We start from the raw sequence: 11,676 nt of genomic DNA on the forward strand, positions 1-11,676 counted from the left end.
TATTGAAGCAAATTATTACTTCGAATGGACAACCTTTGCTTTATATTCTTGTGGGCGATGAAGCTTTTCAACTATCGGATTATTTACTTCGGCCTTATCCAGGAAGAGAATATTTAAATGAAGATCGAACAATTTTCAATTATCGTCTCAGTCATGCTAGAAGGACAATTGAAAACACTTTTGGCATTTTAGTGAGTAGATGGAGAATTTTGAAGCGACCAATCATTTGCACTATTGAAAAAATAATGAAAATAGTTCAAGCAATAGTATGTCTCCATAATTGGCTGCGCTTACAAGATATTGGTGAGAATCAATATGTTCCTCCATCAAGTTGATCAAGATGGTCCAAATGGTTTAATTCCTGGTTCTTGGAGAAAATCCATTGAAAATAGTGGACTTCGTGACATAAATAAATGCGGTACTAATAACAGAGTAGTCGTCGAGCTAGAGAAATTCGAGAAGAATTCTGCAGATATTTCAACAGTGAAGGAGCTGTACCGTGGCAATTCGACCATTGTTAATATTTGTACATATGACCATCATATTTTATCTCTATTCAAATTGTCAACTGACATTTAACTTAATTATTAATTTGCATTGTTTACATATTTATGTGTCATTCAATCTGCTTTTATGATAATTTATTACATTATTAACAATTTTAAATTTGATTCTTTTAAAATAAAAAACAATATAACATTTAATAGTATTTTATTCCTAAACTAAAATTATTATTACATTACAAACTATATTAATAAATAGAAGCATAGATATTATTCACTGTTCTGCCAAAGCATCGTATGTTACATCCAAAATTATTTTCATTATCTCTCGTCGTTTACGTAATACTAATTCTCGCAGCTGGCACCCTAACATCGACAAGAAAGAATCAACTTCGTCTAGAACTGGAGGAGGCGGAAGATGAGTAGGCACGTCGTTATTATCACATATTGCACTTGCAATTCGTTCTATGGCGTTGGTACACGCCTCAGGATCGCCTCTTCTTTTTTTGTTCCGAGGCCCATGATCTAAAAAAAAACATTATAAACATTAAATATTTTAAACAGAATAATAAATTTCTTTCGCCAGTATATAGAATAACAATTAAAGTAATTATTAAATCGACCGTAACTGGCAATATATGACGTACATCAACTGACCAAAACCCATGGTCGAAATTAATAATGTCTCGATTTGATCCGAAAAAGTGCTGTGTGAATCCGACAAACCAAGTTGGCTCACAGTTTTTCTATGTTCATATCGGAAAGACGTCATATATTGCCAGTTACGGTCGATTTAATAATTACTTTAATTGTTATTAAATATTTTCTTTTAATACTTGTACACACAATACCACGGAATATTTTTTTATTAATACATACTTGGTTCAATGTTTTCTGCGTTTTCGCCATTATCTCCAAAATTGTCCATTGGGTCTTCGATGTTACTCACTGTGCTATAGAAATTAAAATTATTTTATTATAGATTATATTAAATATAATAGCTTTAACATTTATATAAAATACTAGCTGGTTACCCGGGCCTCGCCCCGGAGGACATATGTAATAAGACACGCAAATAGTCTCCCTCTCCCTCTCCCTCTCTCTCTCTCTCTCCCTCTCCCTCTCTCTCTCTCTATTTCTCTCTCTCTCTCTCTCTCTCTCTCTCTCTCTCTCTCTCTCTCTCTCTAAAATGCTATAAATTGAAAAATATTACTTTTTTATCTACTGAAGTTCAATTCCGTCGTATACAATTCTTTGAGATTCGGTCAATTATTTCCCGAAAAATTAGAAAAATTGGAAAAACCGATTTCCAGAAAATCGGTAACAAAAAACTATACACATAGTGGCACTCTCCGGAAAATTCTACCCCTATTTCATATACTTTTGATAAAAATTCGGTTCAGGGGTTTGGGCTGGGCGTTGATGAGTGAGTCAGTCAGTGAGTCAGTCAGGACATCTTCCTTTATATACATAGATATAATTCTTACGTTTTCAGCAAGCAAGAATCTCGCATAAATTCCATTGAATCATAATGAGTCCACTTTTTTCCACTATCTTTTCTGGCAGATCCACTGGCGCACGCTTCCGATCTGATTATTCGTCGATACGTGTCGTGAAGGCTTTTAAATTTTGCTTTTGCTTCGTCGGCCGTAATTTTTCCGTTCAAAAGGCATTTGCCACTTCCTGCCACAAATTTTTTGTGATCCTTACGTTTCGTTGTATTAGCGGAAGTTTGTAGTTCCAAAGAGCCTCTCGCAACTGGACCTCCAAAAGAAGAGTTTCTTCATCGTCGTGATTCAGCCTGGCCCTTACGCCTTCATTTGAATTTCTTTGGGGCTTCTTTAATAAAGCATTTTGCACTTCAGACAATACTCCTTCCCGTTTTGACTTAATGGAATCTATAATATAAAATTAAAATACATTATAAATAATAAAAAAAATTGTTTTACATTATTATTTCTATACGATTCTCACGGCCGGTTCTACAATTAGTCATATGTCGAAGTCGGATATCAGAACGTAGCCGTTGGTCCAATGAGGGAAATTCGTTTTCAAAAGAGAAATTCTTTCATTGGACCATCGGCTGCGTTCCGACATCCAACTCCGACATACGACTGATTATATGTAGAACCAGCCACGCGCGCGCGAACCAGCTTATATAAATTATTATACTTATATTCCTCTCGTACAATCGCGTTGCTACCACTTGTTCTTCATTGTTTGGCATTCTGCTTTTCCTGATTATGGTCACTCCATCATCTGCAAAATATGATTTAAAAACATCTTGCTTTATCTTAAGGCTCCTGCCTACTCGCCGCTTCTATCCTTGCTTGGATGACGTCAGAAGCGAGAAATAGCATGTCAAAAATTCTAAAAAAATAAAATAAAATAAAATATTAAAGAAATAAATAACAAAGATAGAAGCGAGGACAAGAGCCTTAAATATAATAATAATAATTAGAGTCCTTCTAATCAGAGTCTGGTCATACAGTAGCAACTTTTGATTGATTCGCCATTTCTTAGCAAAAACAAGAGGAACAGAAAGAGAAAAAGATATAAGAGAGAAAGAGAAAGTGCTCGAGAGTCGCGTGTGATCGGTTCGGTGTTCCGGGTTTGATAAAGTTCGAAGGAAAGAAGAAAAAAATAAACCGGTACCAGTGATTAGAACTATCGAGTGATTAGAGACCGGGGTGAACCTAGGATCTGAGATCGCGGTATCAGTGGATAAGTCGATATGTAATGTATATCGCTTTCTCTTTCTTTCTTATATCCTTCTCTCTCACAGAATTTTGCCAGAACTGCAAGTTGGCCAGACTCTGATTAAAGGGACTCTAATAATAATAAAAGCTATAATTTACCTAATAAGGGATAAAAGTACAACGTATTAGGATCAGTCGTATACCGCTTGTAATCTTTCAAGCAAGGGTGATTTGCGAAGTCTGGTTGGTCACATAGATCATTTCACATAACCCGCACGTTTGTACTAATTGCAAGGATTCGTTCTGAAAAATACATTAAATTTAATACTACAAATATTTCTAAATATTTGTTTATAGTTCAACACATTTATATTTTAGATTTTTATATATTCTTATATATTCTTATATATTCTTAGTGTGTGTGTGTAATATTTCCGAGTGACAATAACGTGAAATCGTATCGTGATTCAAGTAAGTGATTCAAGTAATAGCACGCTGTGATACAACATACAACGCTCGCTCATGAATATTTCTTATTTTCGTGACTCGTGTATTTCGTGCCGCGTAATCGCGACTCCTTGTTGTGCAAAGCATGCATTAATGGTACTTACACTATACTTTCGCGAAATTTACGTGCTCGATACCGCGGCGTAATGTGCGTACGATATTTCATCTTAACTGTGGTTTTGTTTAATCAACTGCGTGTCTCTACTAACCGTCCACTTGATTCGCGTAGTATCTCGCGCGTCAAGATCTTCCAATTCATTTCATCGCCATTAAGGCTGCGTTCGGAAACGTCACCCGAGTGCACACGAGTATACTCCCTTCTTTTTCTATCTCAGCGAGTTAGAAGGAGAAGGGAGTATACCCGTGTGTACCCGGATGACGTTTCCGAACGCAGCCTAACGCGACTGCAACGCAGTCGGCAGTGATGAAACGCGCGCGGAACGAATCGGGGCAATCGGCGTCGCGACTCCTTCAAATTTGCGCGAAAAATCTATGTTACTTGCTTTTATATCACAGATTAAAGTACTTCCTTCCCATGGGTACGACCTTGGCGAGGTGGGAAGGCCCAGTACCCAGTACGAGGATTTTACCCGCAAGCAAAACTCTTGTTCTGCTTGGATAAAAATCCAAAGACGGGGAAACTAACGTACCCTCGTCCGCCGATTTAATTGAATGAACGAACCGCAGCCGGTTTCGTTTGCAAGAGCGTTTCTGCGCGTCACACTGATTTTCCAATATTTCATCTCGAACGTACGACAATTACTTAGCATCTGTGGCGTCTCACCGACTTTGCACTACCTTACATACAAAAATCATCTGATTGATCGCAACCAAAATAATGGCGATGCGCAGTACGGATCGGCGCAAACCACAAAAAAAGGGTTGAGTGAACATACTGGTTATACTGTGATTCCCTCGTCACTTCATTTCGTCCAGTTTCGTCGCACGCTGCGTTCGACGAGCTCGAGCTTATCGCCGTTATCGCATCGTTCCGCATTCAGCGAAAAATCAGCCTGACAGTCCTTTCGCCCGCGTTTTCGAAAGTCACGTGACGCGCAGCGTCGTGCCTCGTTAGCTACTTACGCCGATCACGTGGCTACAAAGGGCCAATCAGAGTAAAATTCAGTCCCTGCGAGACTGCGCGCGATGCTCTTCTCGGGCGACGCACGGACGCAGCAGTGTCGGCATTGGCCACACTGGCGCAATGTCACTTTGGCAGTGATGCCGATGCCCAGTGACGCCTTGACGCCAAATCACGCCAGCGCCCAGATCCAGAACAGTGCTGAACAGTGCTTGTCGCCAGTTACTCGTTGAAAAGTAGATGTAGAAAAGTAGACAATCGTCGAGCGAGTTGAGGAAGTTTAGGTGTTTGAATGGTACGAGAGTTAACGAGAGAACATTAAAAAGAAGAAGCTATTCGACAGGTAAAGGATCCCAAATCTATTTCGCCGACGGTCTGAATAAAGGTTCGTCGCGTGCGGCGTGATTTAATTCGACGTAATAAAGGTATTCGTAACAGAGGTGTGATTATTACGTTCCGCGGAATACTTCGATGTATCGTTGAGGTAAGTAGGGCGAAACGTGAAACGTTTCATATTCGCGGCGCTCGATCACGCGCTATATTATACTATTTACTCAAGCGAAAGGATAAAACCGAACGAGCCAGTGGCCAGTGGTTACTATTGTCCATTGTAGGGCTCTTAAACAATACGGGGAATTCTTGAGTGAGTTGCGATTAGCGTATTAAGATAGATGCACATATAAATACATCTCATGTTACACGAAGAATCTTATGCGTCGCAAAGAGCAGCGACGGGGTACATGTGTGTAAGAGATAAGAGAAAGAAATTGTAGATATGTAAAAAAAGATACAAGAACGATCCAATGAGAAAATGTATAGCGTTTTAAACAGCTGCAATTTCAAGAAAAGCGTCAAACCCTATCCTTGAAATATTCTTACCGTCAGAAATTTGCGGTTGCAGTCGCTGTGTCTTGCTGTCATCCTCTTTAATTCTTTAATATAATATTTTACTTAGACATGATCTTTTAGCTGCACTAAGTATACGTTTACATTAATTGTTTGCATTTGTAGTGGAAATAATCTGACAATTGCGCGTGAAAGCGACAGATTCGATGAAAATATTGAAGGAATTGTTCATATTTTTTTTCTCGGTTGAAATAATTTCGTTCTTTTATCGTTATCGTCCCACAAAATGGACGATCGGATCATGCTTGGATGGGACAATCCTAGGAAGCTGTAATAAGCAAATAATTGACGAGGAATGTTGCCTCGTATTTTAATTTCACTAAAAACTGACTGTTTTTGTTTGTTATGTTGCGTGGCAATGAATTCCGGTAAATGACAACAAAAAGGAAAAAAATCAATCGCGATTAGTGGGCACCATAAGGCTAATTTCATTTATTCACAAATTTTTCAGGCGTATTGATCGATTACTGTTTATTTCTACCAATATATTTTAACTTTAATCTCGGTTTAATTTACTTTTTATCTCGTTCTAGTTCTAGTTCTTAGAATTATAATTCTAGAAATTCTACTTTTTAGTTCCGTTTTTCTCCCGCCATTCTCGACACTACATCTCGCTTCGTTCCTTTTTGTTCTTCACGCACGCGCACTAGCGAGAATTAATTATGAAAGAGGCGGGAAATAGCGAGCATTTTATAATGGCGCGTTCTACAATATTTTAATAAAGGATATTAAAAAGTAATATAAGATACGTAGTAATAATCGAGAAAAGAAACACGAAAATTACACGAGAGGACACGAAGTCACTAATGCCCAAGAAATGAACAAAGAACTCAGGATGTATCAAGAAGTAAGAAAAACAAATACTCGGTCGATGTACACCTTAACTCTTCGTAGACACACTTCTCTAGAATCCCGTGTTAATCATACTGGGTCATATGAACCCAGTCGATTTTGAATGGTTGCCATTTTAATGGTATCGGTCCGATCGGGTTCAAATAATTCTGGAACATACCTTGAACATTCTAGAATATAAAACAACTGCGGTTTTGTGAGAAATCAAATGGCAACATGTTGAAAAAAAATCGTGAACGAGTACATGATTTACGGTCTCTACCTGTAGAGGATACTTCAAACTCTTATAGATGGCGGACTAAGCCCCATTTTAAGCTAGACATTTAGCTGATATTTAGATCCAAATGAGTGTGGGTCCAGTGGACCCATGTGTGACTACGAAGGGTTAAATACTTTCATATTAGAAATAATGTCGATGGAATGACATATTTATCCTCAAGCAAGTAAATTTGTCGCGTGTCTCAGATAAATCGCACGCCTTTCCCAGACACGCTTTCGTCGAGGAAGTTAAATTCCCGACGCGAGAAAGGAAAAAGTACAAATTACCCCTGACTTTTGCAGCAAAGCGTATATAGTTGCATCTCTCGCGTTAAGGGTCGATTTCACCGTCTCCGATTAACTTGATCCCCTGATTAAACTCACTCTTCGTTTCTTTTTAATGTTTGTTTCTGTCAATGTAGATTAACTTTAATCTCGGTTTGACTTACGTTTCATCTCTTTCTAATTCTTAGAACTAAAGAGAGATAAAAAGTAAATTAAACCAAGATTAAAGATAATTTACATTGATAGAAATAAACATGAGGAAGACAGAAAGAGATGAAGAGTGAGTTTAATCGGAGGATCAAGTTAATCAGAGACTGTGAAATAATAAGACGTAATAAAATATTTGCATGCAGCGTCATAAATCGTCTGGACAGTTCCACATCGTCTAATACCATGCATAAGCGGTTCCTGGAGATCGAGCTGGAGATTCTAAGAACGAACACTGAATGATTATTTCAATTATTGACTTCTGTTGTTTTTCAATGTTCAACGAAAGTCAGCTTTCTAATATAAAGATTATTACAACAATTGATTACAATTTACATGCAGATCTCGCATTAGAAATTGCATTGTGTGTTATTATTGAATTGTACGTTCATTTTTGATCCAATAATGTCTCACTTGTACCTACATAATTAAATAGTAATAATTTCATCCTATATGCTTTTCGCATTTCAGATAATACATATAAAATATCACATATCACAAACTTTCCATGATAAAACATGTAATGCAGCATCATATATATTGTGTTGTAGAGATATTCCACCATGGCAAAGTCAGTTAGGACTGCACAGGAATGGAAAGAGAATGGTAACGAAGAGTTTAACAAAGGCAATTGGTCAGAAGCCTTGAGTCACTACACAAATGCACTTAAATTAGTAAAAGATAACACTGAGAAAGGAATATACTACAAAAATCGAGCTGCCGCATATTTAAAGTTGCACGTTTACGAGAAAGTGATACAAGACTGCAACAGTGCGTTAAAGATATGTTGTAATAAAGCATTATATCGCAGATGTCAAGCACTAGAAGCGCTAGACAGATTCGAGGAGGCATATCGGGATGCGGAAATTATTATTTCATCTGATCCCAATAACAAAGTTATTCAGCTCGAAGCGACGCGCTTACTTGAACTTGTACAAGAACGTCGTAAGGAAAATGCAAGTATTAGTGTCAAGATAAATATAACTACTATATAAAAATGCACAACTCGCTAGAGATGTTAATTTGGTTTGTATGTAGATAATGTAAAAATTGAATACATTTTTTTATACTGGATATATTAATAAGCTTTTTTGTTTGATTCTATATCACATAAAATTTGATAAACGGATTTAAGTTTTGCTTTTTTTATTACGTAATTATTAATTATTGTTTGATAGTCTGCACATCCTGTATAATCTTAATATAATCTTTTACAGTTAATACATATTTTTATTCTATATCATATTCAAGTATACGCTTAATTTTGCTTTACATTAGGTATCACAAATGATGGATTTAGCATTTAACATGAGCGCAGATAAAGAGAAACGTAAAACCACTATGATTAATCTGCTTGAGCTCGCACGTAACGAAGCTGATGCCGAGGAGATCTTCAAAAAGGAAGGTGTGCCCAAAATCGCACAACTTGTGGAAGTTGAAAAAAACGAAGAAGTGGTCTGTAGCGCTATTCGTATTGTAGGCGAGTTATGCCAAAACAATATTAAGCGAACCGAGTCCGTTGTGAAATATGTCGGTTTGCCTTGGTGTCTGAAAATGATGAACAGCACATCTACTGAGAGAGTCAATGCGTCTCAATATTGTTTCCAGGTAAATATGGAGTAAAACGTGGATATTATACACGTATTTCAGTAATTAAAAATTTATTGCATATTTCGGTTTCAGAATATATTGAACAGTTACAGCGGCATGACTAAAGAACCTGATTCAAAACCCGACGAGAATTTGTGTAAGGTGCATGAGAAAGAAATTGACACGATTCTGTCGTGCTTGCTGAATAGTGTAACGAGTAGAACGATAACGGGTCTTGCTAGAGACGCAATAATACAACTTATTATGCGTAACATTCATTGCGTAACTGCATTAAACTGGACGGAACGATTTGTCGAACTTCGCGGTTTGCAAAAATTGATGGAGGTAGCCGGTGAAATGGTGGAATACAAATGTGAATCTCCGATGGACATTACATTTTCCACCCGAGCTATAATCAGTGTGTGTTTAGCAAAGATATATGAAAACATGTACTATGATACTAAGGAAAAATTTAGCAACACCATTAATGAATTTATTAAAGATAAATTGCTGTCGCCTAATACAGAATCCAAGGTATTTTCTTCCAAGATATTTTTTTGATTATTTAAATTATTTAAAACTAGATCAAAATATACTTTTTTTCAATTATAAATATTGTACATTCTGCTTTACATTAAAATGCGATTGTAACAGAGTTTAATCGAAATTTATTGGAGAATGTGACTTTTTTATTAATTTTTTCTGAATCCTAATTAATTTTCTCCAACCAGATATTTCTTCTATTTTTAATCAAAATCAAATGAAACTAACTGCATATTGATATTTTTGTAATTAATTATTGTTTCACAAAACGGTTTGTAAATTAATCAATTGCTTTACAGGTGCGTGTAATAATAGCGATAACAACCTTAATATTCGGCCCGTTAGATGTTGCAAACGCAATTATCTTCAAAGAAGGGATGGTTGAGATGATACTTGCTATGGCGGAAACGGGTGACGTGTTAGAACAGAAAGTGGTTTGCGAATGTATCGTTGCGGCTGTGACCAAATATAATGAGGCCAACGTTTTTATATGTCGAGGTGTAAAAATATTGGAAAAACTGTATCAATCTAAGGATGATTCAGTTCGGGTTCGAGCGTTAGTTGGTTTGTGCAAATTGAGCAGATTTAAAGACATACGCTGTTATATGGCTATCGATCCGTTCGCGAATGGAGCGACGAAGACGTTGGCCAAGGTTTGCAGACGATTTTTGATCAATCCCAAGAAAGAAAAAGATATGAGAAAATGGGCCATTAAAGGCCTGTCGTATCTCACTTTCGACGACAGAGTCGAAGAGGAGTTTATCGAGGACCAAGGAGCCATTCAAGCGATGATCGAGCTTACCAAGACTGACGATCAATCGATTCTTTACGACGTGCTTACGACTTTGATAAACTTGTGCAACGCTTATGAAAAGCAAGAATTTATACCCGAGATGATAGAATTTACAGAGTTTGCTAATCAATATTTTCCCGAGGAACGCGAACTGGACGACAACGACTTTAAAAAACGATTCTGCGCGTTAGCGAAGGCTGGTGTGACCAGCGCTCTGGTGAATCTCGCCAAAACGGACAGCCAGAACTGCAAGGAATTGATAGCCCGTGTATTCAACGTGATATGCGGTGAAAAGGAGTCAAGAGATATAGTTATTCGGCAAGGCGGCACAAAGGCACTGTTGTCGTTAGCGCTAGATGGCACAGACAGGGGAAAGAATTATGCTACGCGGGCTCTGGTCTATCTGGGACGTACGAAACTTCTCGAGGTTGCATTTCCCGGTCAGATGATGATGGAGGTTGTTGGGCCGATCATAAATCTCCTGAACCCAGAGTGTTCCGTTCCTGAAAATCGCTTGATTTTAGGAGTTTTGTGTGACCTTGCTAAAGTCAGTGACAACATGCGAGAACATATATTTAAGGAGGGGGTATTTCAGAAGATCGCGACCTTTGTGTATGAGCAGGACTATTTTTTTAAATTTTTGTCCCTTTTACTTATAAACATTTTGGTATTAAGCCATGAAGTCGCCGTCCAGTATTTCAGGCAGGACAATTCTCGAGTGAAGTATCTTACGTTATTGTGCAAGGACGAGAATCAACAATTTAGCAGGTTAGCAGCTTCAACTCTAGCGATGCTGACAGCGGCCAACAAAGAGGCTTGCAAAAAACTTTTCGACTTGGATTCTTGGATGGAATCCATACGCTTTTTAGTCACTAATCCAGACTATGACATACAAAAAAGTGGGATTATGATTGTGGGAAATATGATGAGAAGCACGAGAGACGTCGCTGCAAAACTCATGGAAACAGACATAATGGAATTACTGAGGTCATTGAGCAAGAACGATAACGTGAAAAACAACAAGATCAAGGCTCTAGCATCCTTAGCTTTAGGGAATGTTGCGGAACGATCTTGTCGAGAAGAATTTCGAGAAGTATTCATCAACATGGTAAGATGTGAATATGTAGAACATCGATCAGGACAATTAGAAACTGTTTGTAATTAGAGTTATGGATATATGAGGGACAAAAAAACAGAATATATATTCAAAAACATACTTAGGCCGGTATTCATAGTCGTGCGTATATTTGTAGAGAGAATAGTATATTTATATACAATATTACATACTTTTAATTATAGGTATTATCATTCCAAGGAGAGCAGAAAGTCAAAATAATGCCAATTTGGTGTCATATGACCAAATTAACGTCATTTTTTGGTCAATATTACGTCAAATTGACATCATTTTGACTTTCATGTTTTTCTTGCGACATAATTATGCTGTATAACACA

General features: G+C 37.4%; 1 long non-coding RNA gene and 1 pseudogene across 4 annotated transcripts in view; one reads left to right on the forward strand and one right to left on the reverse strand.

Annotated features, from left to right (window-relative positions):
- Window positions 1-694: 694 nt before the first annotated feature.
- LOC139779519 (uncharacterized) overlaps window positions 695-11,676 on the reverse strand; it is a 33,761-nt gene continuing 22,779 nt past the window's right edge. For 3 of the 4 annotated variants that reach the window (XR_011719912.1, XR_011719911.1, XR_011719909.1), the window contains 5 exons: window positions 3,362-3,505; window positions 2,676-2,873; window positions 1,991-2,401; window positions 1,383-1,456; window positions 695-1,028 (listed from right to left, as the gene is read on the reverse strand). This is a non-coding gene — a long non-coding RNA (uncharacterized lncRNA). The remainder of the gene's footprint in view (window positions 1,029-1,382; window positions 1,457-1,990; window positions 2,402-2,675; window positions 2,874-3,361; window positions 3,506-11,676) is intronic. The other variant, XR_011719910.1, reaches the window with a different exon arrangement.
- LOC139779517 (protein unc-45 homolog B-like) lies at window positions 4,831-11,375 on the forward strand (annotated as a pseudogene).

This window comes from Temnothorax nylanderi, unplaced genomic scaffold, assembly GCF_030848795.1.
Source record: "Temnothorax nylanderi isolate EJ_2023f unplaced genomic scaffold, tnyl_v1.0 TNYL_tig0228_pilon, whole genome shotgun sequence".
NCBI lineage: Eukaryota > Metazoa > Arthropoda > Insecta > Hymenoptera > Formicidae > Temnothorax > Temnothorax nylanderi.